Source organism: Spinacia oleracea, chromosome 1 (assembly GCF_020520425.1).
Source record: "Spinacia oleracea cultivar Varoflay chromosome 1, BTI_SOV_V1, whole genome shotgun sequence".
NCBI classification, from domain to species: Eukaryota; Viridiplantae; Streptophyta; class Magnoliopsida; order Caryophyllales; family Amaranthaceae; genus Spinacia; species Spinacia oleracea.
This window is the reverse complement of record NC_079487.1, coordinates 68,894,204-68,922,167: the sequence shown is the minus strand read 5'-3', so window position 1 is coordinate 68,922,167 and position 27,964 is coordinate 68,894,204. Positions and strand designations below refer to the sequence as shown.

Below are 27,964 nucleotides of genomic sequence, written 5' to 3'. Positions count from 1 at the left end.
GCAAAGGAGCCTAGGAGCCCCCAAAAGTCCAAGCACGTACTGCGGCGATTTCATATACTTCGAGAGATCGTTGAAAGGAAAGAAATCGAGATTTTCAAGGTTGGAACTAACGACAACGTCACAGATCCATTGACTAAACCGTTGCTACAAGTGAAGCACAACGCACATGTATCAACCATGGGAATCAAGCATATTGGAGACTGTCTTTTATTTTCTAAGTTTTGTTTTAGAACATTTGTTAGATCTATGTTTATAACAATTGGTTTAACCATTTCATATTTATGAAATTTATTATTTCATATTCATTTCATTTTGGTTTAGTGTTAAATGATAAGTCCATGTGATTCAAATCATTCAAATGGGATGTCAAGATGGATTCTTCGACAAAGACACGCGCAAAAGTGAACTTGAATATTGAAGTCACAAAGGATCTCTAATCCAGGTCATTGAAAGGTGGACGACCAATGACTAATGAAGATTAGATTGCAAGTAGATTTTTGGTTCTGTTTCTTGAACTAGATTGACTGGATGTCAGAATCTTTTGCATAGATACTTATTGGATCTTGTACTGGATTGACCATGCGAACACCTTAAGAGATTAAAGTCATGTCATCAATAGTTCTCATTAATGGTGATTAGAACCATTCCCCAGAACATGAGCGATTATGTCTGCTCGTTTGAGAATTAGTTCGCTTTGATACTAGCTAAACGTCGCACCGTAAAAGGAGGCTATAAAAGCAGTTATTGGCGTACTATGAATCAAAGTGAGTGTTCATAGATTGCAAGAATGGATTATCCTCCTATCTTTGATAGGATATGGTGTTGTTGTGTAACAAGGCCTCTCGGAGAGTTAGATACTGTAAAATGCATGGCTGTGCTCAGAATGGTTAAGGCTTAACCTTCTGTAAAAGTTTAACAGTTGAGCTCTGTAATCTGAGAAACACTTCTGGACCTAATAAGGATGGCTTGGATCTTACCTTATGTTCAGTAAGTAACACTAAGCGACAAAGGAATGTGAATGCACACTTGTCTGAATGACAAGTGGGAGACTGAAGGAAATATGTCCTTCACCCAAGGTGCATTTAGTCTAATACCAAGGTTCAGATTAATTACGAACAATTAATTCAGTGAGATCAAGTGATCGGAACAGCTAGCTGGAGCAATGCTTCTGATCAGTGAGTTCTAATGAATATTAAGCTCACAACTTACTCTTGACTAAACCTACAAGGTCACACCAATGGCATGTAACAGATCACGTACCATATTAAATGAATCAAAAATTCATTTAATATCTTTTCGAGAATTAGTTTTGGAAAACGTATTATACGATACGACCTTGCATGGGAATCGTATATCGTATCGCGAATATTCATAAGCTGGGTGAACCAAATAATCGTATCGTACGACGATGATTCATCGGATACGATACGATAAATAATAGCCGTAAGGTAGTAGTCGCGAATACGAAGAGCATCGGAGCTGTTGGCCCGTCGAGCCTAGCGCGCAAGGCCCAACGAGCCAGCGAGCTCGCGAGCAAGCGAGCAAGCCAGCTTGCGGGGAGTGGCAGCGCACGTGCTAACGCGCAGCAGCACAGCAGCACAGCAGCGATCCACCGAGGCCCATGGCCCATGCTGCTCGGCTGCGCGTTATGGGCTTCGGCCTGCAGTGTGAGCTGTGCGCGGGGAGTGTCCGTATATGTGGTGTGGCCGGTCAAGGCCCCTTGGTCTTGGCCGGTTACACTAAATATAATTAGTTTAATTATATTTTACACATAACACAACACACAATCAGTTTTGCAACCCTAAACCTAATTCTGAACATTACGTTCTTCAATTTTCTCCTCTATTAAAATTGTTCTTCCCAAAAAGAAAAAACCTTGTACTTTGTGTAAGCTAAAATATTCAAGGCGGATCTGAACGTGTCGGTGAACCAAGAGGAACGACAATTGGACTTCTTTGTTCGTGTTCATTTACAGATTACTTGGGAAAACACGCTTCGAATATAAGTTTGCTTAATCTGTGCTTTATACATGTTTCCTGGATTTGGGGATTGTTCCGCACATGTTATGTATGTTTAACTGTATTCCCCTACATGGAATGCTCAGTTTCGACTGTTCGTAAGCGGGTATCAACTTCTTGGAACATGGTGGTGATTTTGGCCACTGCCGCCATGAGTTCATGGAACTGCTCAACTGTTGCCATTGTTGCTTGAAATTGATGGAGATGCAAGGAGTAGTGGAGATTGACCCAGATGGAAATAATTCCCTTGGTCCAAGTTTGCATTTAATGGTAAGTCTAATAAATGCGGTTCAGTATTAATTATACAAGTTAATAATTCAGTGATATCAAGTGAACTGTATGCCTAGCTAGAGGCCGCTTCAGTTCAAGTGGATTAAATGATATTAATCCACAGCTTACTCTTGACTGAACCCTTAGGGTCACATAAATAGTACGTAAACGGATCAAGTATTTAATGACATTAAATACTCCATCTATGGATCTTCGGAATCGACAGATCTTGGTTTCAATGGGAGCTGAGATCGTCAAAGGCGAATAATGAATACTCCGGAAACGATGATATTGCCGGAATCGGAAATATGGATCGTATCGGAAATATAAATATTATCCAAGTCGTAGATGTTGCCGAAAACGGAAACATGGTACGTATCGGAAAATATTACCGGAAATGGAAATATTGCCGGAAACGGAAATATTGTCGGAATCAAAAATATTATCGGACTCGGAAAATAATTCCGGAAACGGAAATACTAAATATTCGTTCGAAACGGAAATTAATTCCGGAATCGGAAATGCTTAATATTGTTCGTATCGGAAATGAATTCCGGAATCGGGAAATTAATCGAAAGCGCGCCGTACGAATTAGCATCGGACGAGCTTGTTAGACGAAGGCCCAGCGCGAAGCCAGGCCCATGTCCAGCAAGCCTGGCGCGCCTCAGAAACAGCCCAACGCCACGCCAGGCCCAGCGCAAGGCCAGGCCCAGCGCGCGCCTAGGCTGCGAGCACAATGGCAGCTTCGTGGGCTTTGCGGATGCGCGGGCATGGCCTGCGCGCATGCGGGTCATGCTCGTGTGTGTTTGTGCTTGCGTATGAAACCTAAACCGTGTAGGATTCGTTTAAGATTAAATTCCTATATCTAATAGATAAATTAATTAATAGAGTTTAAATTAAATTCAAATTAATTAATTCGTTTCCTAGTAGGATTCCAATACCTTTTTCATACCCTATAAATAGGTGATTAATGCTCACAATTTATAACGAGTTTTCAAGTATTCAAAAAAAATTTAGGCATAAAATTAAGTCAATTATTTGCTTCACAATAACCGAAAAACATAGTACCTTTGGGGCGATTCTAGTTAGTCAAACCTAAGGCGGATCCGGACGTGCTGTGAACTTTATACGGAGGGACGACACTTGGAGTCCTAAAGATTTGTTCGTGTTCGGTTCGGGCGCAGCAAGGGAGGGCACGCTACAAAGAGTATGCATCCTAAATTATGCTAATTGTTATGTGGCAATTAATTTGGAGTCCTGGGTTTTATGGTTTTTCCGCATGATTTATATTCATTTATATGTATCATAACCTAACAGTGGTATCACGAGCCTCTAATTAATTCCATAATAATTGCCTAACATGGTTAAATTTTATAAATTTGCAAGGAATTAAAAGGGGTGATTAATTTTCGTAATTGTAATTAATTGCAAATTTGCGTTTATTTAATTATATGTACGCAGTTTTTTGGCAGTTTCTTCGTTACTCAACGAAATCGAGTGATTTTTGTGTCAATTCCGTATGTAAAAGGCATTCTAAAATTTTGACAAAAATAATAATTTCGGCCGAACCCACAATTCCCAAATTCGAAGCCTAACTATGACTTTTAGGAGGTTTTAGTTTTTCGAAAGCAAAGTTTGTAATTTTAAGATGTTAAATTTAAATATTTGCGATTCTTGTTGTTAAATCTTGAATTTTTGATTGACCTACTGTTTATGTTTAACAAATTTGAATTCCTAGACTTGTTAATTATACAAACCTAATTTATAATTGTAATTAATTTGTTGAAATTCGAATAATTTAGAATTGATTTGATTTTCATAATTAATTGACGATTTAATTAGGTATCCATGATTAAAAACCACCATAAAAATTGTTAATTTTGATAAATTTTAAATTTTTATGACCTAGATTTGAATCCATGATAATCGGAAATTAATTGATTAATAAATATTCGATTTTTCGCCCTAAATTTTTGAAATTAATATGTTTTATTAATTTGTCAATAAATTTGAATTAAAAAGTTTTAATTTTTATAAAATTCGCTCATGATTGTTGCACGCACAAAGCAAAGGACGCTACGTGTTACCTTTAAGGGGTGTTGTATAGTGCGGGCATGCGACGACGAGCAAAGGAGCTCGTCGCCCATGCGGTACGAATGCAACGAGCAACAAGCAAGAGGCGCGCGCGCGAAGTAAGGGAGCTGAGCGTGTGTGACTGGATGGGCGATGGGTGATGGGCAATGCGGGTGCCAGGCGAGCAGTCGCGTGTGGGCAGCAAGCGAGCTGCGCCACAGCGCGCGCTACTTCGCCCAGCTAGCAGACCAGTAGCGTTGAGCAATGCGGGCTGCGCGCAGCGTGGCCTGGCATGGCTGCTGATATGTGTGTTTTATATAGTGTTTCACCCCCGTCCCTTAGTACTTTTTTGTGTCAAAGGAGCTCTTTGGAGCCATTTTTAGTACTAATATGTGTTATTTAGTGTACCTTGAGTTTCAGGTTTGATAATGAGAAATTGGTCTTTTTAGACCCGTTTCGTGTTGATTTAGGCCACTACACGAGCCCGAGGAAGTTCGGGACCTTTATCGTCGACTTTCGGGAGCCTTAGATGCTTATGGTTGAGCCCCGAGAGTTAGACTCGGTGATTTGGGCGAAGGATATTGAGGATTGCAAATCGCCCTGTGAGCTGAGGGCGAAATGCGACCATCGGGCGGAAACAAGAGGAATTTAAAGTCATCTATGCGCGCCCGATCGGGCGCACTTCGCCTGGTCCGAATCAGGCGGCCAAATGAGAGCAGCTGTCAACCTTTCGCAAACCGCCCGATCGGGCGGAATTTGGCCCGATCGGGCCGACTGTCGAGCAAATCGCCGCCTAATCGGGCGACGCTAACCTACAGTAGATATTCGCGTGTTTTATTTCCGTTTTTTAGGATTAATTTAGGCAACCTATATAAGCTTAGCTCTTTTATTTTGAGAGGACATCTTTTATTTGAGTTTTAGTACTTAGTTTATTTTCTAGTTTTCTCTCTAATTATTCAAATACTTAGTTTTTAATTCCAAGTATAAATTCAAGCTTTATTATTCATTTGTTCTTCAATTTGGTATTACTTCTTACTTCAATTTATTCTATTCCTTTAATCATGTTTTCCATTATGTTAATTGCGTTGTTATTTATTATCATGAGTGAGTAGTTTAATTTCTAGGGTTTAGGGGATCCATGAATGCATGATTGGGATTATATGTGGACTTGATTATTGATTGATTGATAATAATTTCTATAGCTTATTATTATTGGTCGTCAATTCTGTTCGGCCGGGCTATTTTCATTTGAGTTTGATTAACCTTAGATTATGCGCCGAGAGGTATAAATCTGATGTTTTTGGGATGTGGCTATTAGATAGGAACTATTTCTAGTACGTAGCGAGAGCCCGCTAGTTGTTCTATCCTAAGGAATTCATAAGATTCGAGAGATGCATGTTTTCCTAGTTATGATTGTTAATTGATTGTTATTGCCCGTTGTCCAATCCCGGTCTGCATTTACGGTGAACCGTTGCCCTAGATTCCTTTAATATTGTTATTTTCCGATTTGATTATTTGCTTTAGTTTAATATACAAACCAATCCAATTCTCGTTACCAGTAGTCTAGATTAGTCCATTAATAGTAGAAGAACGTTGTTTCCCTGTGGATATGATCCCTGCTTCCCTTGCTATACTTTTAGTTGGTGAACGTTAGGTTTATCTTTGATAGGAGTGCGATTTAGCCTGTCAAATTTTGGCGCCGTTGCCGGGGAAACGGTTTTATTTTCTGTTATTAATTGTTTTTCTAGATTATTGTTTGTTACTTCTCAAGGGACTCCTGTTCCTTGAGGTCGGATCTCACGACTGTTTTCTAGTTTTTGCTTGTTTATGCCCAGGACTGTCCATACCAACGATCTGACTTCGTTCGATCCTGAACCTGAACGGACCTTTCGTAGACGACGTAGATTTGTTGAACAGTTGAGAGACTATTCTAACTCTGAATCCGACTATCTGATTAGCAATCTATTCCATACAGATTAAGAGATGGGTGACCAAGCACCACCACCGCCACCCCCACTTGTGCCATGGCTTACAGACTATTCTAAACCAAGTCTGTCTATGCTTCCAAAGGCAATCATGCCTTCCATTGCGGTCGAGAATTTCAAGATCGAACCCCAGCTGATAAACATGATCGAGAGACACCAATTCGGTGGGGAAAAGGGTGAAGATCCTAATCTCCATATTCAGTCTTTCATTCAGTATTGTGCCACCATTAAGAAGAAGAATTTAACACCGGAGCAGACTATGGAGATACACTTTCCATTTTCATTGAGTGGGAAGGCAAAGCTATGAATTAACAGTCTCAACCGCGCAGCTATGAAAATCACCGATTAGAATTCCTTGGCCCTTGTGTTCTATGTTAAATATTTTCCACCTGAAAAGACAACTCGTCTGAGGGGTCAGATATTAGGTATCTCTCAACAAGCAGATGAGAGTTTGTTCGAAGTTTGGGAGAGATTCAAGGACTTGCAAAGAGAATGCCCGCACCATGGTTTGGATGACTGGTTCCTGGTTCAGCAGTTCTATAATGGTCTGGGTAATGAGTCTAGGTGTCTTTTGGATTCAGCTGCCAGTGGGAGATTTATGCAACTGGAGGTGCCTAGAGCTTTAGAGGTGATTGAGGAGATGGCCATCCATAGTGCCAAATATGGGAATCCTAGAGGTTTTGCCGACCGGGGTGTTAAGCATGAGATGAATTCTATTGAGCAGCTTACTGCTTAGCTAACTGCCCTACATGACATGCTAGATAATATACAGATTGCATCTTCCCAATCCACCCAACATGCTAGTGTCGCTGCAATGAGTGCCCAATCTGCCAATGTTTGTAATAGCTGTGGGATGCAAGGCCATTATGCACAGGAATGCCGGAGCTCTATCGAACAATGCAATGCATTCCAGTCCTACAAGCAGAACAATCCGTACTCGAACTCTTACAATGAGGGGTATAAAAACAACCCCCTACTATCATATAGGAGTACTAATGTCCAAAACCCCCATCAGATTCAAAACCCTCCACCACCACAACAACATTACCAACCGCCACCACAACAGTCATACCAACCGCAGAGTAACTACAACCCGCAGCCTAGTGGACCGCCTGGTTTTCCTCCACAACCTCAACCCACACAACCTGATCCCATGCTTGTAGAGATGAGGAATACGATGTTGGAATTGCAGAGATCTCTAAGCGAAAAGGATGCCAAAATTGATGCCCTCACTGCTCATAACAAGGTCATGGATAAACAGTTGGCACAAATGGCTACTACCCTTGCAAAGAGACCCAAAGGACAACTTCCCTCACAACCTGTGACCAGAGAGTCTGTAAATGCTGTCACTTTGCGGAGTGGATATGAGTATGATGGGCCGCCTATTACTATTGAAGAAGAGGTTGAAGTATCTGTCGGTGGTGCTCTGCCAAGAGAAAGTGAAAATGTGGTCAAGGAGAAGGAAGCTAACACCAGGGTTGAGAAGAAAGTTGAGATACAAGTTCCACCTATCAAACTTCCCTTCCCTCATCGTCAGCTAAAGAACAAGCTAGACAAGCAGTTTGGTAAGTTCTTAGAAGTAGTAAATAATCTGCAAGTAACGGTCCCTTTTACTGAATTAATTACTCAAGTACCTGCATATGCTAAATACATGAAAGACATCTTGACTAGGAAGAGAGCATTCAGTCAGGTGGAGACTGTTGCATTCACTGAAGAGTGCAGTGCCTTACTACAAAATAAGTCTCCACCCAAGTTGAGGGACCCTGGGAGTTTCTCTATCCCGTGTAATATTGGCAACCTTTTTATTGAGAAAGCCTTATGTGATTTAGGTACCAGTGTTAATGTCATGCCCCTGTCTGTATGTACTAAGTTTAACATGGGTGATTTAAAAGTTACCAACATAACTCTGTAAATGGCTGATAGATCTGTAAAATACCCCCTAGGTGTTCTAGAAGATGCGCCTGTTAGAGTAGGTAAATTTTTTATCCATGTTGATTTTGTTGTGTTGGACATGGAAGAGGACAGACAGATTCCTATTATTTTAGGTCGACCTTTCCTACACACTGCGGGGGCAATCATAGATGTCAAGAATGGCAAGCTGACCTTAAATGTGGGGGATGACAAGGTTACTTTCAATTTAACCCATGTTGCTAAGAGCCCTATGGTAGAGGAGTCATGTTTTGGAGTCAATGTTTCTAATGATTATTTTAACACTGAATTGACTCATACTAACTCTAATAACTCCTCGGAAAAAGCGCATGTTTCAAGTTGTTTCGCAGGCGGAGGTGATCGGAGTATGAACTGTTTGGAATGGGTTCGAAAGGAAGCACGATTTGATGGTGCTGAGACCCGAAAGGCCGAAAGCTCGGTGAACGGTGGGCACCGCATTCATGATAGGGGTCGTGATCTGTCACTTCCCACACCACATAGCTCATCCAAGGCATTTGAATTGACACCAGATGGCACCATCTTTGGTGCCCCCATTCGATGAGTTGTCGTGGCTCTCATCCCTTTCCGTTCGTTGTCTGCACTTAAACAAAGATTGTGTAATGGGGACATTGTATCAATCTAATAGGGGATGATTATTTCACTATACATTTTGCTTTTCGTAGTGTATTTTTCGCTTTCGTTTGTGTGTTTTAGTATAATTTTTGAGCAAGTGTGTGTTTCATTGTAGTTTTTGGTGTTAGAGAGGTGAGAAGAGGGTATTTTACGGTTTGGACGTTTAATGCTGTGCAGGTCTAAGGCTCCAAGTTCGAAAAAGTTAAATTCAAGCTGAAACGGAGTAGCCTGCGTTCCGCCCGATCCGGATCGGGCGAGGGGCGCCCGATCGGGCACGTGTCGATTCAAGGAATATGTTGGAAAGTCGCCCGAGCGGGCGACGGTTGCCCGATCGACACAAAGAGCGAGTCAAATGCCCGATCGGGCGAAATTCCGCCCGATCGGGCGGTTGGTGATGACGTTTGTTCGAGGTTTTGAGATGACTCTGGGTTGGAAAAGGAGCGCCCGATCGGGCGCGCACAGATTCAACAAAAAGGTTCGAAATTCGCCCGATCGGGCGAGCTGCTGCCCGATCGGGCGATTTGCAAATCAGCGACAAATAAGCCACGGGATCTTCACTTCCTCATTCTTTTCTTCATCTTCAACCTTATTTTCTCTCTCTTCCTCCATTAAACCCCAACTCTCACAAACTTCAATCCTTCATATCTCCCTCAAATCTCCACCAAATTCAACATACTTTACATCAAAATCTTCCTCTCATCACCCTCTACAACCTATACCCAACCAATTTAAGTTTACTTCACTCTCCACCAAACCCCCAAATTCAACCAAAAACTCAAAACACCACTAAAAAATCATCTTTTAACCATGACTAGCCGACCAAGGAGGAGTTGCACCACACAACCAAGAAACCAACATGAGGCTTCCACAAGCCGAGCTCGGGAGCCGACACCACCACCTCCACCGCTCGGGAATCGGGCGACGCCAACCTACAGCAGATATTCGCGTGTTTTATTTCCGTTTTTTAGGATTAATTTAGGCAAACTATATAAGCTTAGCACTTTTATTTTGAGAGGACATCTTTTATTCGAGTTTTAGTACTTAGTTTATTTTCTGGTTTTCTCTCTAATTGTTCAAATAATTAGTTTTTAATTCCAAGTAAAAATTCAAGCTTTATTATTCATTTGTTCTTCAATTCGGTATTACTTCTTACTTCAATTTATTCTATTGCTTTAATCATGTTTTCCATTATATTAATTGCGTTGTTATTTATTATCATGAGTGAGTAGTTTAATTTCTAGGGTTTAGGGGATCCATGAATGCATGATTCGGATTATATGTGGACTTGATTATTGATTTATTGATTATAATTTCTATAGCTTATTATTATTGATCGTCAATTCTTTTCGGCCGGACTATTTTGATTTGAGTTTGATTAACCTTAGATTATTCGCCAAGAGGTATAAATCTGATGTTTTTGGTCTGTAGCTATTAGATAGGAACTATTTCTACTACGTAGCGAGAGCCCGCTAGTTGTTCTATCCTAAGGAATTCATAAGATTCGAGAGATGCATGTTTTCCTAGTTATGATTGTTAATTGATTGTTATTATCGGTTGTCCAATCCCGGTCTGCATTTATGGTGAACTGTTGCCCTAGATTCCTTTAATATTGTTATTGGTGTGTGTGGCCTGCTCGTGCATGTCTAGCGATCAGTCGATGGGGCGCTGCTGCGTCATGACTCGATGGGGCTTGGGCGCAAGCCCAAGTGCCTCGTCGTGATACGATTGATGCGTTTTGAATATAATTTTTAATTTTCAGTTCGGAAACGATTTTAATTAACTTTAAAATTCGTAATTTAAATGGGTTTCTCGGAATTTAATTTTGAATAATCTAATTATTATAAATTCTAATTTATACTAATTATTTTACTAAAATTAAAACCTTGAATAAATTTAAATACATTTATTTAATTCAACTGAAAATAAATTGAAAGGATTCAATTATAAATTTATATGAGCTTTAAATTTTAATTAAATTTGTATGTTTCCGGTTAGACTAGGAAATACATTTTTATGTTTAAAATTAGTAAAGCATGTAAATTTATTTGGTTTAAGTGGGAGCCTTTTAGTCATAAACTCTTGATTAGGTCTACATTCCTTTAAGGTTAAAACAACTTGATTAGAATTAATAAGGATTGAATAATTGATAGATTATTCGAAGCCTTGATTAATTGCTGCAAATGTTTATATGATGCATAATATGTTCTACTAACCAGCTATGTGGGCCATTCATGATAATGAATGGGTGAATGGTATATATTATATATGTACTGTTTTGCAGGTTATTGAAAAGTGACTAGTATGGCCCAAATAGGATAGTAAATATGGTTTGCGTACCATTAATTTGAATGTAATATTGGTCAAAAGTACCAAATTTATTGCTTTAAATATGGTCTGCGTACCATCAAATAGTTGTAATTAGTTTAATTATAGCTTATCCTATTTGAAGAAAACGGCGCCTCCCATGGAGAATTCAAGATGGAGTTTCCAATCCGTTTTCAAGACGGACTTTGAAGTTGAAGCTTCAAGATGAAGTCAGGCCATACTAGATCACATTTATATCTTATGCATGTTTTAAGTTATTTATTGCTTTAAATATGTCTTAATTATGCATGAGATTATGGCTTTATTATGTTGCATGATTAAGGATTTTAGTTCACTTAAAATCTAACCAACATAGTAAGAGCCTTAAGTTCCAAACTTTAAAATTGAGTTAAAAGGTGCCATGCCAAAATAACACTTACTTGGATAACCTTTACATCAATCTTAGTAATAGTTTTCCGCCATAGCGAGGTGTTACTTATTGGTTCTAAAGGGGTAAGGTACACAAATAATTGTGAGTACATGTTAGTTTTGGTGAAACTCAACGATATAAGTAAGGAGTCCTTTTATGTCGTGGAAAATGGGATACGTTTACCTAATAAGTTCTTAGACGTACCTATCAACCAAGAGTAGTTTCTAGACTATTAGCAAAGGCTTTGCTTACCTAAAATATTTTAGAATTGAGTCTAAATACATAATGTGATTAATTCTTCAATGATTTATGGATCTTGGAATTATTTTATTCACACCTGCCGGAACACATAACTTGAATAAAATGCTTAATAAATGATAAATTATGCATGTATGCTAGAATTTAAAGTTTATTAAGAGAAACTGTGAATGGTTATTTATTTGTATTCTTTTTCAATTGTAGTTTTAACAATGGCAAACAACAATTCATTCAACATCCGATCAATTCTCGAAAAGGAGAAGTTGAACGGGAAAAACTTCCTTGACTGGCAAGGGAACTTGCAAATAGTTCTTACGCAGGAAGAAAAGGAGTATGTCCTGGAAGAGGCGATGCCCGAAGCCGCGGGCGACGGGGTCACTCAGGCAGCCCTCAATCGTTGGATTGATGCCAACAAGGATGTAAAATGTCTAATGCTTGCAACCATGAGTGCAGATCTACAGAAAATGTCCATCAACTCAGATGCTTTCACGATCATCAGTGAGTTAAAGAACATGTTCCAAGATCTGGCTCGAGTCAAAAGATTCAAGACTCATAGGCAAATTCTTGGGACCAAGCTTAAGAAAGGCGAGCCCGTAAGTCCACATGTTCTCAAAATGATTGGACTCATTGAGAATATGAGTCGGCTGGATCAGCAATTCTCTCAGGAAATGGCTGTAGACACCATCCTCCATTCTCTTCATAACGGGTATGATCAGTTCAAGCTGAACTACAGTATGAATAGTCTGGACAAAACGCTCACTGAGCTTCACGGTATGCTGAAGACTGCTGAAAAGACGCTCAAAAGTGATAAGCAAGATGTGCTTATGGTGCGTGGGGGCAAGTTCAAGAAATCTGGCAAAAAGAGGAATGCTAAGGAAGGTGGCAACAAGGCCAGCCAGACTAAGCAACCAGGCGGCACCAAAACTGAAAAGAAGAAGGTGAGCCAACCCACTTCTGAATCTGAATGCTTCTACTGCAAGAAGAAGGGGCATTGGAAGAGAGATTGCTTGAAGCTTAAGGAAGATTAGAAGAACGGAACATTCATTCCATCTTCAGGTATTTTCGTTATAGACTGTATACTTGCTGATTCAACTTCTTGGGTATTAGATACAGGTTGTGGCTCATACTTATGTTCCAATTCGCAGGGCAAAGAAGAAGTAGAAGGTTAAGCAAGGGTGAAGTCGACCTACGAGGAGGAGCACGGATTGCTGCATTAGCTGTAGGAACTTATTATTTGTTGTTTCCCTCTGGGCTAGTTTTGGAACTGGAAGATTGTTTCCATGTTCCAAGTCTTACTAAAAACATCATTTCTGTTTCTTGCTTAGATGCTAAGGGATTTTCCTTTTTAATAAAAGACAATAGTTGTTCGTTTTATTTTGAAAATATGTTTTATGGATATGCTAGATTAGTCAATGGACTTTATTTATTAGATCACGACAACCACATTTATAACATAAATACCAAAAAGGCCAAAAAGAATGATTCAAATCTCACCTATTTGTGGCATTGTCGATTAGGCCATATTAACTTGAAACGCATAGAAAGACTTCAAAAAGAAGGAATTCTAGACCCATTTGACTTAGAGGATTATGGTAAGTGCGAATCATGTTTACTTGGCAAAATGACAAAGCAACCTTTCTCTAAAGTTGGAGAAAGAGAAAATGAACTATTGGGTTTAATCCAAACAGATGTAGGTGGACCAATGAGTACAAATGCTAGAGGTGGTTTCAGCTACTTTATCACTTTCACTGATGACTTCAGTAGATATGGTTATGTCTACCTAATGAAGCATAAGTTTGAATCCTTTGACAAAATGCAAGAAATTTCAGAGTGAAGTAGAGAATCAATTAGGCAATAAGATTAAGGCACTGCGGTCAGATAGAGGAGGTGAATATCTGAGCTATGAATTTGATGACCATCTGAAAGAATGTGGAATTCTATCAGAATTGACTCCTCCTGGAACACCACAATGGAACGGTGTGTCGGAACGGAGGAATAGAACCTTGCTAGACATGGTTAGATCAATGATGGGTCAGGCCGAACTTCCAATAGAATTTTGGGGACATGCACTAAATACAGCTGCACTCACTATAAATAGAGCTCCGTCTAAAGCTGTTGAAAAGACTCCATATGAGTTATGGTTTGGAAAGCCTCCAAAAGTGTCTTTTCTTAAGGTTTGGGGATGCGAAGTATACGTCAAACGATTAATTTCAGACAAACTTCATCCAAAATCTGACAAATGTATCCTTGTGCGCTATCCAAAGGAAACAAAGGGGTATTACTTCTACAATTCATCTGAGAACAAGGTGTTTGTTGCTCAAGATGGTATCTTTTTGGAAACAGATCACATTTCCAAAATGACAAGTGGGAGAAAAGTAGACCTCGAAGAAATTCGAGTCGAACAACAAACTCTAGAGAATGCTCAAGATGACATTCAGGATGAAACTAAGAGATCTTTAGAAGTATCTGGTGAGAATCAAGGACCATCTAGAAATGTAACCCCGCGTAGATCGCAGAGATATAGATCTCAACCGGAAAGGTACTTAGGTATTTTGACGAATGAGAGCTATGAAGTTCTATTACTTGAAAGTGATGAACCTGCGACTTACAAACAAGCTATGACGAGCCCTAGCTCCAAGCAATGGCAAGAAGCCATGCAATCTGAATTAGACTCCATGTCTGAAAGCCAAGTTTGGGATTTGGTCGATTTTCCAGATGGCTACCAAGCCATAGGAAGCAAATGGGTTTTCAAATTGAAAAAGGACAAGGATGAGAAACTTGAAGTTTTCAAAGTTAGATTGGTTGCAAAAGGTTACAGGCAAGTCCACGGTGTGGATTACGATGAAACCTTTTCACCAGTTACAATGCTAAAGTCTATTCGGATAATGTTAGCAATCGCTGCATATTACGATTACGAAATATGGCAGATGGATGTCAAAACCGCTTTCTTAAACGGCGTTTTAACAAAAACTGTGTTTATGACACATCCCGAGGGTTTTGATGATCCAAAGAATGCTAAAAAGGTATGCAAGCTTAAGAAATCAATCTACGGATTGAAGCAAGCATCAAGGAGCTGGAATATATGTTTTGATGAAGCAGTCAGTGACTTTGGTTTCATCAAGAACGCAGACGAATCTTGTGTATACAAGAAGGTCAGTGGGAGCAAAATTGCTTTTCTAGTATTATATGTCGACGACATATTACTTATCGGAAATGACATTCCTATGTTGAACTCTGTCAAGATTTGGCTTGGAATATGTTTTTCGATGAAGGATCTAGGAGAAGCACAGTACAAACTGGGCATCAAGATTTACAGAGATAGATCTAAGAAGATGATTGGACTCATTCAAAGCACTTATATCAATAAGGTGCTTTAAAGGTTCAATATGGAAGACTCCAAGCGAGGCTACCTACCCATGTCTCATGGAATGACTCTAAGCAAGACTTAGTGCCCAAAAACACTTGATGAGCGTAGACGAATGAATGGGATTCCATATGCATCATTGATTGGTTCAATAATGTATGCTATGATATGTACACGCCCGGATGTTGCGTACGCACTCAGTGCTACGAGAAGATACCATTCAGACCCAGGAGAGGCACATTGGACTGCTGCCAAGAATATTTTGAAGTACCTGAAAAGGCACAAAGATGATTTCCTGGTCTATGGTGGAGATGATGAATTAATTGTTAAAGGCTATACGGACGCAAGTTTCCAAACCGACAAAGATGATTTCAGATCACAGTCTGTGTTTGTCTTCTGCCTCAACGGAGGTGCAGTAAGCTGGAAAAGTGCTAAACAAAGCACCATTGCGGATTCTACAACTGAAGCGGAGTACATTGTTGTACATGAAGCAGCAAAGGAAGCTATACGGCTAAGGAAGTTAATAGGTGAATTTTGTGTAGTCCCCTCCATTAAAGGACCAATAGCTCTGTATTGTGATAATAATGGAGCTATTGCACAGGCAAAGGAGCCTAGACACCACCAGAGAGTCAGGCATGTACTTCATAGATTTCACCTTCTGCGAGAGTTCGTTGAAAGAAAAGAAGTCGAGATAAGCAAGATTGGAACTGATGATAACATCTTAGATCCATTAACTAAACCTCTGCCGCAGGCGAAGCACAACTCGCACACTGCAGCTATGGGAATCAAGCATGTTGGAGAATGGCTTTGATGTCCTTATTTAATGTTTTAAAGTTTTAGAGTTTAATACTTTGTAAAACATTATTGGTTAACCATTCACATTAATGAATAGAATTCATATTTCCAGTTAATTTGTGGTTTATTAAATGATGAGTCCCTTCAATTTGACGATATATTCAAGATAGACTGTCAGGACCAGTCCTGTGACTAAGAAATGTCTATTAAGTGAACTTAAATGTCAAAAGTTGAAAATGGTCCCTGGTTGGAGTTTTCTATAAAGATGGACCGATAGAAAACGTTAGACGACTAGAATGCAAGATGACTAGTAGTTCTGTTTCTTGAACTATGTGGAGATGGCAATGTCGCAATCATTTGCATAGATACTTACTTTGGGAAGACTAGTATCGGAAAGACCTATGAAACTTTACTGTAAGAGATGAAAATCTGTAATAAGTAAATTTCATCAAAATTATTAGACACTAATCCTCAATACCTGAGTGATTTGAGATTACTTGTTTGAGAACTGCTTACTTTGACGTTGTCAACCGTCGCACCGTAAAAGGAGGCTATAAAGGCAACGCTAGGGTAATCACCTATCAAACGAAGTCTAATCTCAAGATCGCAAGATTGGGATTGTCCTTCCATAAATCGGGATGAGATGCTGAAAGTTGTACAAGGCCACTCGGAGAGCTAGAAACTGTAAAATGCATGGTCGTGCTCAGATGAATCATAGGCTATGATTATCTGTTTATTTGATCAGTTGAACTCTGAAACCGAGAAACACCTCTGGACATAATAAGCATGACAACTCTTACCTTATGTTCAAGAGCAAGCATCGAGTGGCAAAGGAATTAGGAAATGCACACTTGTCCCTAAGGACAAGTGGGAGACTGAAGGAAATAATGCCCTTGGTCCAAGTATGCATTTAATGGTAAGTGTAATAAATGCGGTTCAGTATTAATTATACAAGTTAGTAATTCAGTGAGATCAAGTGAACTGTATGCCTAGCTAGAGGCCGATTCAGTTCAAGTGGATTAAATGATATTAATCCACAGCTTACTCTTGACTGAACCCGTAGGGTCACACAAATAGTACGTAAACGGATCAAGTATTTTATGGCATTAAATACTCCATCTATGGATATTCGGAATCGACGGATCTTGATTTCAGTGGGAGCTGAGATCGTCAAAGGCATATAATGAATACTCCGGAAACGATGATATTGCCGGAAACGGAAATATGGATCGTATCGGAAATATAAATATCATCCAAGTCGTAGATGTTGCCGGAAACGGAAAGTGTTAGGTTATGATACATATGACAATTCATAAATCATGCGGAAACAACCATTAAGCCAGGAATACATATTATTTACACATAATCATATAGCATAGTCTAGAAGCATACTCTTTGTTGCGTGCCTTCCCTAGCTGCGCCCGAACCGAATAAGAACAAGTCTTTAGGACTCCAAGTGCCTTCCCTCCGTAGATAGTCCACAGCACGTCCGGATCCGCCTTAAGATTGACCAACTAGAATTGCCCTTAAGGTACTAATAATTTCGGCACTTTTAGGCAAGGTATGTGACTGAATTTTTCTCTCAAAAACTCACTTTGAATAATTGAAAAACTCGTTATAAATTGTGAACCCAAGCCACATATTTATAGGGGTATGGAAAGAGAATTGGAATCCTACTAGGATACGAATTAATTAAATTAGAATCCTAGTGGAACTCTTATTTAATTAATTTATCTTTTAGGATTAGGAATTTAATCATTGAACGAATTCTATACGCTTTAGGATTCGAGTAACACACTTCGAGTAATACGCTAGCACCGCACGCAGGCCTTGCAGCCCACGCACAGCGCTAGCCCACTCGTCGCAGCCCCGCGCGCGCGCCCAAGCTTCGGCTGGGCCTGGCTTTTGCGCTGGGCCTGGTCGCATGCTTGGCGTGTGGTTGTTGCGCTTGGCTTGCTGGGCGATGGCCCGGCTTCGTGCTGGGCCTTCGTCTGGCAGGCCTCGTCCGATGCTAATTCGTACGATGCGCTTCCGATTAAATTCTCGATTCCGGAATTCATTTCCGATACGAACAATATTTAATATTTCCGATTCCGGAATTAATTTCAATTTCGAACAAATATTTAATATTTCCGTTTCCGGAATTATTTTCCGATTCCTATAATATTTCCGATTCAGACAATATTTCCGTTTCCGGCAATATTTCCGATTCCGGCAATATTTCTATTTCCGATAATATTTTCTGATACGTACCATGTTTCCGTTTCCGGCAACATCTACTACTTGGATAATATTTATATTTCCGATACGATCCATATTTCCGTTTCCGGCAATATCATCGTTTCCGGAGTATTCATTTGCTTGCCTTTGACGATCTCAGCTCCCACTGAAACCAAGATCCGTCGATTCTGAATATCCATAGATGGAGTATTTAATGCCATTAAATACTTGATCCGTTTACGTACTATTTGTGTGACCCTACGGGTTCAGTCAAGAGTAAGCTGTGGATTAATATCATTAATTCCACTTGAACTGAAGCGGCCTCTAGCTAGGCATTCAGCTCACTTGATCTCACTGAATTATTAACTTGTTAATTAATACTGAACCGCATTTATTAGACTTAACATAGAATGCATACTTGGACCAAGGGCATTATTTCCTTCAGTCTCCCACTTGTCCTTAGGGACAAGTGTGCATTTCCTAATTCCTTTGTCACTCGATGCTTGCTCTTGAACATAAGGTAAGAGTTGTCATCCTTATTATGTCCAGAGGTGTTCCTCGGTTTCAGAGTTCAACTAATCAAATAAACAGATAATCATAGCCTATGATTTATCCGAGCACGGCCATGCATTTCACAGTTTCTAGCTCTTCGAGTGGCCTTGTACAACTTTTAAGCATCTCATCCCGATTTATGGGAGGACAATCCCAATCTTGCGATCTTGAGATTAGACTTCGTTTGATAGGTGATTACTTGAGCGTTGCCTTTATAGCCTCCTTTTACGGTGCGACGGTTGGTCAACGTCAAAGCAACCAGTTCTCAAACAAGTAATCTCAAATCACTCAGGTATTGAGGATTTAGTGTCTAATAATTTTAATGAAATTTACTTATGACAGATTTTCATCTCTTACAGTAAAGTTTCATAGGTCTTGTCCGATACTAGTCTTCCCAAAGTAAGTATCTATGCAAATGATTATGACATTGCCATGTCCACATAGTTCAAGAAACAGAACTACTAGTCATCTTGCATTCTAATCGTCTAACGTTTTCTATGCGTCCAATTTTATAGAAAACTCCGACTAGGGACCATTTTCAACCTTTGACATTCAAGTTCACTTGATAGACATTTCTTAGTCACAGGACTGGTCCTAACAGTCTATCTTGAATATTTCGTCAAATTGAAGGGACTCATCATTTAATACTAAACCAAGATTAAATGGAATATGAAAATACATTTCATATATGATAAATGTTCAATCCCAATGTTTTACAACCATGGGCCTCAAACCCATCTTCTAAAACAGTTCATGGAATTTCAAAGCTATGCTTGATTTCCAGTGCTACAATGTAAGTGTTGCTTCTCACTTGTTGCATAGGTTTAGTTATCATGCTTTGCCAATCTTAATATCCTTTTCATCGAATGTTCTTCGAGATATGATGATAAGATCTTTTGAGTATGTTTATTTTGTGATCTAGTCTTTCTTGCTACATTAGTGGTACTACGCATTTTGCAATGAAGAACCATTAAGTCAACAGACATGTGATCTTCCCAAGTTCAATGAAGAACTAAACAACTCTGTTTTATTGCTTCTTAGGCAATAAGTACTTCTACTTCAACTGTATAGGTTGCTAGTGATGCTTTGGTTTGGATTTACTTATCCAAGCAGTTCACGGATATGTGGAAGACTTTCCAGCTGTATCTTAGAATATAGAAATTAATATTTAATTTCCCACGCAACAACTCATGGTCTCCAATCCATGTTGCCATTTCGAAACACGATGCTCTTTAGCTCGTCCTTGTCAATGGTTAACTCCAAAGGGTCTTTGCTTGATCCTTTGCCAGTGTTTATGCGTGTAGCATTAATATTTAGCATATCTTTATTTCCTTGAATCAAGAACTATTCCTATGTACCTTTTCAAGTACCATAAGTATTCTTGATCTCAATCTAGTTGATCTTTACTTAGATCAATAGAGATTGGTATATGTTCGTCATGCCTAAAGTCATACGATACGTTTTTGGCGATCCTCATATTATATCATACATGATAAATTCTTTTGCAGAATAATTCCAATTGAATTCTATTCATGTAACTTTAGCTCATCTAGTTTCAGTAGATACTAAATCCAGCTAAATTCTTTGACATATAATATAGGTTAAGAATCTTACTCAGATCCTTTGATGTTTAACTTAGTAAATGCTTATACATAGTTCAAACATTCTTTACTTAGATTTATTCACATGGGTCGAATATCTCCAATGGAGTATTTCGTGTTTGATTTAGTAAATGCCATTACTTAATCCAAAACAATAATATAAAATCTTTGTAAATAGATCTTAATACCCAGTATGTACTAAGTTCCGCCATGGTCCATCATTGATGAATAATCTCAAATCTAAGTCATTAGCATTTGAATGTTATTTCTCAATAGAGAGATATGTGTGTGATACACATAGGACCAATTAAGTTTTACGTACTCCCACTAAACTTCTTATAAATCTATAAGAATCATGTACATTTTATGAAACTAAAATACTTATTAGCTTCACTAAAATACAATTCCAATTCCCAATTGCTTGCTTAAATCTGTACTTAGATTTTATAAGCTAGCTTTCCTTTTCAAGCATTTATTTGGATCCACAAATCCTATGACATATCATGTACATAGTTTATTCCAACATTTGATTGAGGAATACGTTTTGTCATCCAATTGCTATATGTACCAATATGCAATCATTGCTTGAATTATAGACTTGAGCATTACGATTATGCATGCACAATTTCATGTGAGGTTTCAACACAATCCACACCGTGAATTTGCTTGTAACCTTTTAGCAACTAATCTAGCTTTGTGTTGTGAACACAATTTCATGTTTGATGGTTTTTATTCTTAAAATAAACTTGCACCCAATAGGTGTGAAACTATTCTTGCAAATCAACAAAATTTCAATTTTGTCATCAAAACATTGAGTATGTTTTATGGCCTCTAACCATTTAAAACATTTGAGTCTATATATGGCCTCTAACCATTTTAGGGAATCTGGGTTTCGTCATAGCTTTCTTACAGGTCACAATCTCATTAATCTACATGATAATAGTTTGACTGTAAGTTGTAGGTTTCTTCACTATCTAATAGAAGAATTGCATAGTTTCAGTGACCTGAACTCCATGTTTCTTCACTATCTAATAGAAGAATCTTATAGTTTCAGTGATTTGAATTCTATGCCTACTTGGGTATAGAACATCAAACAATAGAATATCAATAGCCACTTGAAAGTCCTTTGAATATTCTGTTCTCCTTGAAGCACTTGTAAAGTCTTCTAAGAGATGTCTATTCTTTAAAGCCACTTCTAAAGTCCTTAAAGAATAAGTTCGGATTTTCTGAAGCACTTCGAAAAGCCTCCGGAATGTCCGTTTATGTTTGTTGTTCGCCTCGAAAACTTTCGAGGTCTATTTTCTCCCACTTGTCATTTCGGAAACGAATCTCCAAAAGGACATTATTTCGAGCAAACAAACATTATGTTCTCAAAATTCGTGGTAGAAACAATACCCTTGTGTCTCATTTGAATAAATCACAATGAAACATATATCTATACTTGGGCCTTAGTTTTTCGAATGACAAACACTAAGCTCCCACTGAGTTTTGCAACTCTCTAGATATATTTTATGAAAAGTTATTCTGAAATTACTTTTCAATAGCTTTGACGAATTTAGTTTGGTGGTAGTTGAGCATTTTGTTTTAGAAATTATAGGAAAAGTCTTTATGATCCATCATTGATCGAATCAAGTACTAATTGACTTCGATTATTCCAACTAAGATATGCCATATCTTATGGACCTAGATTGTGAAATTACAACACACAATCATTGATGATCATATTTGGTCTCAAGTAATCATCAACATGATCTAACCTAGATCTTTATGATTTCTTGCCAAGTGGATTTTATACTTCTGAATCTTTGAACTAGCCAAACAGATTCAACTTATATCACATTTGAGTAAATAAACCTATATTCACTCAAATCCATGTGAAATAATAAAGTCATAAAACCTTTCTTTAGCTTTGAACTCTATCGTCTAGGCGTTCTAACAATAGTTCATATTCTTTGTTACTTTCAACAAGTAAGACTAGCTTGTATTAAGTTGATCTAGAAATCAACCAACTTTCAAGAGTCCATTAAAATAGAGCTTGTGAATGTTAACTTGTTGACATGGTCTAAGCAACAATGCCAAAGATTAGTGGAACTCAAATCAAGGGTTTGATTTGAACCTAGTAAAGTTTTTATTGTTAAAGAGTTGTTTGTTTTAATCAAGCAAATTGACTCAACCTGTAATTGACCATTTCATTCAAATAAACAAACAAACAAGCATTGTTTTCATTCTTCTGAATGTGAGTCTTTCTGTGTTTGAAGCAGAAATTTAGGTATGCTGATTATGGAACAAAATAACCATTTAGTTCCAGCCTTGAAAGGACTTAAAACAACCTAGATGACCCTACAGCTAATGTAGCATTGCCATGCTTCATTTCCCACTTGTAGGCCATTAGTGTAGCCTAGCTTCCATTATTTGAGTTATTACCGAAGTAAGAACCTCAAGCGGTATATGATACCAAGGGAGTTTGATTCCTAGGTCACTTCTCTTTAAACATAAACTTATAGGTAGAAACGGAATTGTAAATTCCTGTCATCTGTTTTGTTTTCCTATTTCTTGTACCCTTTCTTATAGTCTTAAGAATTGAATTCTTTAGTGTTGACTTTTATACTTTGTTAGACATGTCCAATGTCACCAACAAGGTTCTTTACCATTTTAATTTATGTTGAATATTTTGTTTCAACTAGATGATCTTACTAGAAGCTTCTAAAGTTCTCTAAGCATCGATCTACTCGAATGTCTAGGGACTAGACTCATTCGAGAATTAAATGGAAAAAATATTTTAGGTTGTTAACCATTGGTAAAGCTGAGCATTTAAACTCAATGCTTTATGATCTCAAAACTACATTGTATTTTGAATTCACAAGCACCAATTGGTTTGCCATTCGATTTTGATATTCGAAAACAACCATAAAAGTCGCTAAAAGAAACGTACATTTTAAATTGCTCATTTTCTCTCATTTCCGTGAATTGTTCTTGGATTCACTACCAATCGAGGAAATTTACTGTTACCTTTCTAAAAGGATTTACTGCAGTGCAAGATATTTAATTATAAACAATAATTAAAACATACATTGAAGCATGCAAAGTCTAAACATTTATCATGAGTAATAACTTGAAAATTAAAGCAATCATGCAATTTCAACAAGTTATTAGCATTTTATTCGAATTTATTGTTCCGGCATGTGTGAATAAAATGATTCCAAGATCCTAAAATCATTGAAGAATTAAGCACAGTTTTTCGACTTAATCCTAAAACATCTTAGGTAAGCAAAAGCCTTTTGCTAATAGTCTAGAAACTATTCTTGGTTGATAGGTACGTCTAAGAACTTATTAGGTAAACCTAGCGATTTTGCCACGACATAAAAGGACTCCTTACTTATATCGTTGAGTTTCACCAAAACTAACATGTACTCACAATTATTTGTGTACCTTGCCCCTTTAGGACCAATAAGTAACACCTCGCTGAGCGAAAACTATTACTAGATTGATGTAAAGGATATCCAAGCAAGTGTATATTTTGGCATGGCACCTTTTAACTCAATTTTTAAGTTTGGAACTTAAGGCTCTTACTATGTTGGTTAGATTTTAAGTGAACTAAAATCCTTAATCATGCAACATAATCAAGCTTTTGATCTCATGCATTTTAAGACATATTTAAAAGCAATAAATAACTTAAAACATGCATAAGATAAATGTGATCTAGTATGGCCCGACTTCATCTTGAAGCTTTAACTTCAAAGTCCGTCTTGAAAATCTCCGTGGGAGGCACCATTTTCTTCAAATAGGATAAGCTATAATTAAAACTAATTACAACTATTTGATGGTACGCAGACCATATTTGAATTGAAAAACGACTTTGGTACTTTAGACCAATTACATTCAAATTAATGGTACGCAGACCATATTTTCTATCCTATTTGGGCCATACTAGTCACTTCATAACCTGCAAAACAGTACATATACAATATATACCATTCACCCATTCATTATCATGAATGGCCCACATAGCTGGTTAGTAAAACACATTATGCATCACGTAAACATTTGCAGCAATTAATCAAGGGCACCAATAATCTACCAATTATTCAGTCCTTATTAATTCTAATCAAGTTGTTTTAACCTTAAGGATTTGTAGACCTAATCAAGAGTTTATGACTAAAAGCGCTCCCACTTAAACCAATAAATTCATATGCTTTACTAATTTTAAACATAAAAATGTATTTCTAGTCTAACCGGAAACATACAAATTTAATTAAAATTTTAAAGCTCATATAAATTTATAATTGAATCCAAAAAGTTTAATTTAATTTCAGTCGCATTTAAATTAATTCACGATTTTAATTTTAGTAAAATAATTAGAATAAATAAAATTTATTATAATTACAATATTCAAAATTAAAATCCAAGAAAATAATTTAAATTATTAATTTTAAAATTAATTAAAATTACGTAAACTGAAAATTTCAAATTAAAATTTCAAAACGATCTAATCGCAACGCAAACACCTCACGCATCACACGCCCATGGGCCACACGCACACAGCCATCGCTGGCCATGTGCGCGCAGCCCATGCGCTGCGTCGCATAGCTGCTGCTTCTACCCTTCGCAAGCCATCGCGCGAGCTGGTGCTCGCTGCGCGCGCGCCAGCGCTCGATGCACGCGAGCATGTGCTCGCTGCGCGCGCGCCAGCGCTCGATGCACGCGAGCCATCGCTCGCTGCGTTCGCTCGCTAGCGCTCGCTTCGTGCACTCGCCAGCGCATGCTGTGCGCGCTCGCTAGCGCTCGCTTGGTGCGAGCCAGCGCTCGCTTGGTGCGAGCCAGCGCTCGCTTGGTGCGAGCCAGCGCTCGCTTGGTGCGAGCCAGCGCTCGCTTGGTGCGAGCCAGCGCTCGCTTGGTGCGAGCCAGCGCTCGCTGCGCGCGGCATCGACGCTGGGCGCAGCACTCATGGCACGCGAGCTTGCACTCGCTGCGCGCGAGGCTGCGCGCGCTTGCGCAAGGCAGTGCGCGTTGTGGCGCAGCTCGCTTGCTGCCCACACGCGACTGTCGTGCCTTGCTTTCGCCCATGCCCATTCGTCCATTGCTCATAGCCCACGACACAAGGCAGGGCTGCTGCCTTGTGCTCGTGCACCATGCCCTTGCTCATTGCATTCGTGCCGCATGGGCGACGAGCTCCCTTGCTCGCCGTCACATGCCCGCACTATACAACACCCCTTAAGGGTAACACGTAGCGTCCATTGCTTTGTGCGTGCAAGTTATATGAACGAATCGCATAAAATTTAAAAAATTTATATTTAAAATTAATGACAAATTAATAAATTAATATTAATTTCATAATTTTAGGGCGAAAAATCGAAAATTTATTATTCAATTGATTTCCGATTAACATGGATTCAAGTCTAGGTCATAAAAATTTAAAATTTATCATAAATTTACAATTTTTATGGTGGTTTTTAATCATAGCTATCTAATTAAATTATAATTAATTATGAAAATCAAATTAATTCTAAATTATTCTAATTTTCAACAAATTAATCATAATTACAAATTAGATTGCATAATTAACAAGGCTAGGCATTCAAACTTGTTAAACATATACAGTAGGTCAATCAAAATTCAAGATTTATCAACAAGAATCGCAAATATTTAATTTAACATCTTAAATTTACGAAATTTTGCATTCGAAAAACTAAAACCTTCAAAAAGTCATAGTTAGGCTTCGAATTTGAGAATTCTGAGTTCGGCAGAAAAACACTATTTTTGTCAAAATTCTAGAATACCTTTTACATGCGGAATTGACACAAAAATCACTCGATTTGGATGAGTAACGAAAAAACTGCCGAAAAACTGCTTACGTATAATTAAATAAACGCAATTTGAAACTAATTAACAATGACGAAAATTAATCACCCCTTTTAATTCTTGCAAATTTGTAATATTTAACCATGTTCATGCAATTTAGATTATGAAAATAATAAGAGGCTCCTGATACCACTGTTAGGTTATGATACATATGACAATTCATAAATCATGCGGAAACAACCATTAATCCAGGAATACATATTATTTACACATAATCATATAGCATAGTCTAGAAGCATACTCTTTGTTGCGTGCCTTCCCTAGCTGCGCCCGAACCGAACAAGAACAAGTCTTTAGGACTCCAAGTGTCGTCCCTCCGTAGATAGTCCACAGCACGTCCGGATCCGCCTTAAGATTGACCAACTAGAATTGCCCTTAAGGTACTAATAATTTCGGCACTTTTAGGCAAGGTATGTGACTGAATTTTTCTCTCAAAAACTCACTTTGAATACTTGAAAAACTCGTTATAAATTGTGAACCCAGGCCACATATTTATAGGGGTATGGAAAGAGAATTGGAATCCTACTAGGATACGAATTAATTAAATTAGAATCCTAGTGGAACTCTTATTTAATTAATTTATCTTTTAGGATTAGGAATTTAATCATTGAACGAATTCTATACGCTTTAGGATTCGAGTAACACACTTCGAGTAATACGCTAGCACCGCATGCAGGCCTTGCGGCCCACGCACAGCGCCAACCCACTCGTCTCAGCCCCGCGCGCGCGCCCAAGCTTCGGCTGGGCCTGGCTTTTGCGCTGGGCCTGGTCGCATGCTTGGCGTGTGGTTGTTGCGCTTGGCTTGCTGGGCGATGGCCCGGCTTCGTGCTGGGCCTTCGTCTGGCAGGCCTCGTCCGATGCTAATTCGTACGATGCGCTTCCGATTAAATTCTCGATTCCGGAATTCATTTCCGATACGAACAATATTTAATATTTCCGATTCCGGAATTAATTTCCGTTTCGAACAAATATTTAATATTTCCGTTTCCGGAATTATTTTCCGATTCCGATAATATTTCCGATTCAGACAATATTTCCGTTTCCGGCAATATTTCCGATTCCGGCAATATTTCTATTTCCGATAATATTTTCCGATACGTACCATGTTTCCGTTTCCGGCAACATCTACGACTTGGATAATATTTATATTTCCGATACGATCCATATTTCCGTTTCCGGCAATATCATCGTTTCTGAAGTATTCATTTGCTTGCCTTTGACGATCTCAGCTCCCACTGAAACCAAGATCCGTCGATTCCGAATATCCATAGATGGAGTATTTAATGCCATTAAATACTTGATCCGTTTACGTACTATTTGTGTGACCCTACGGGTTCAGTCAAGAGTAAGCTGTGGATTAATATCATTAATTCCACTTGAACTGAAGCGGCCTCTAGCTAGGCATTCAGCTCACTTGATCTCACTGAATTATTAACTTGTTAATTAATACTGAACCGCATTTATTAGACTTAACATAGAATGCATACTTGGACCAAGGGCATTATTTCCTTCAGAACATGGTACGTATCGGAAAATATTATCGGAAATGGAAATATTGCCGGAATCTGAAATATTGCCGGAAACGGAAATATTGTCGGAATCGGAAATATTATCGGAATCGGAAAATAATTCCGGAAACGGAAATATTAAATATTCGTTTGAAACGGAAATTA

General features: G+C 38.5%; 1 non-coding gene across 1 annotated transcript; it reads right to left on the bottom strand.

Moving 5' to 3' along the window:
- Positions 1-6,749: 6,749 nt before the first annotated feature.
- Positions 6,750-6,856, bottom strand: LOC130466472 (small nucleolar RNA R71). Its single transcript, XR_008926697.1, has one exon. It is a non-coding gene; the product is annotated as a small nucleolar RNA R71 (small nucleolar RNA).
- Between the last annotated feature and the right edge of the window lie 21,108 nt (positions 6,857-27,964).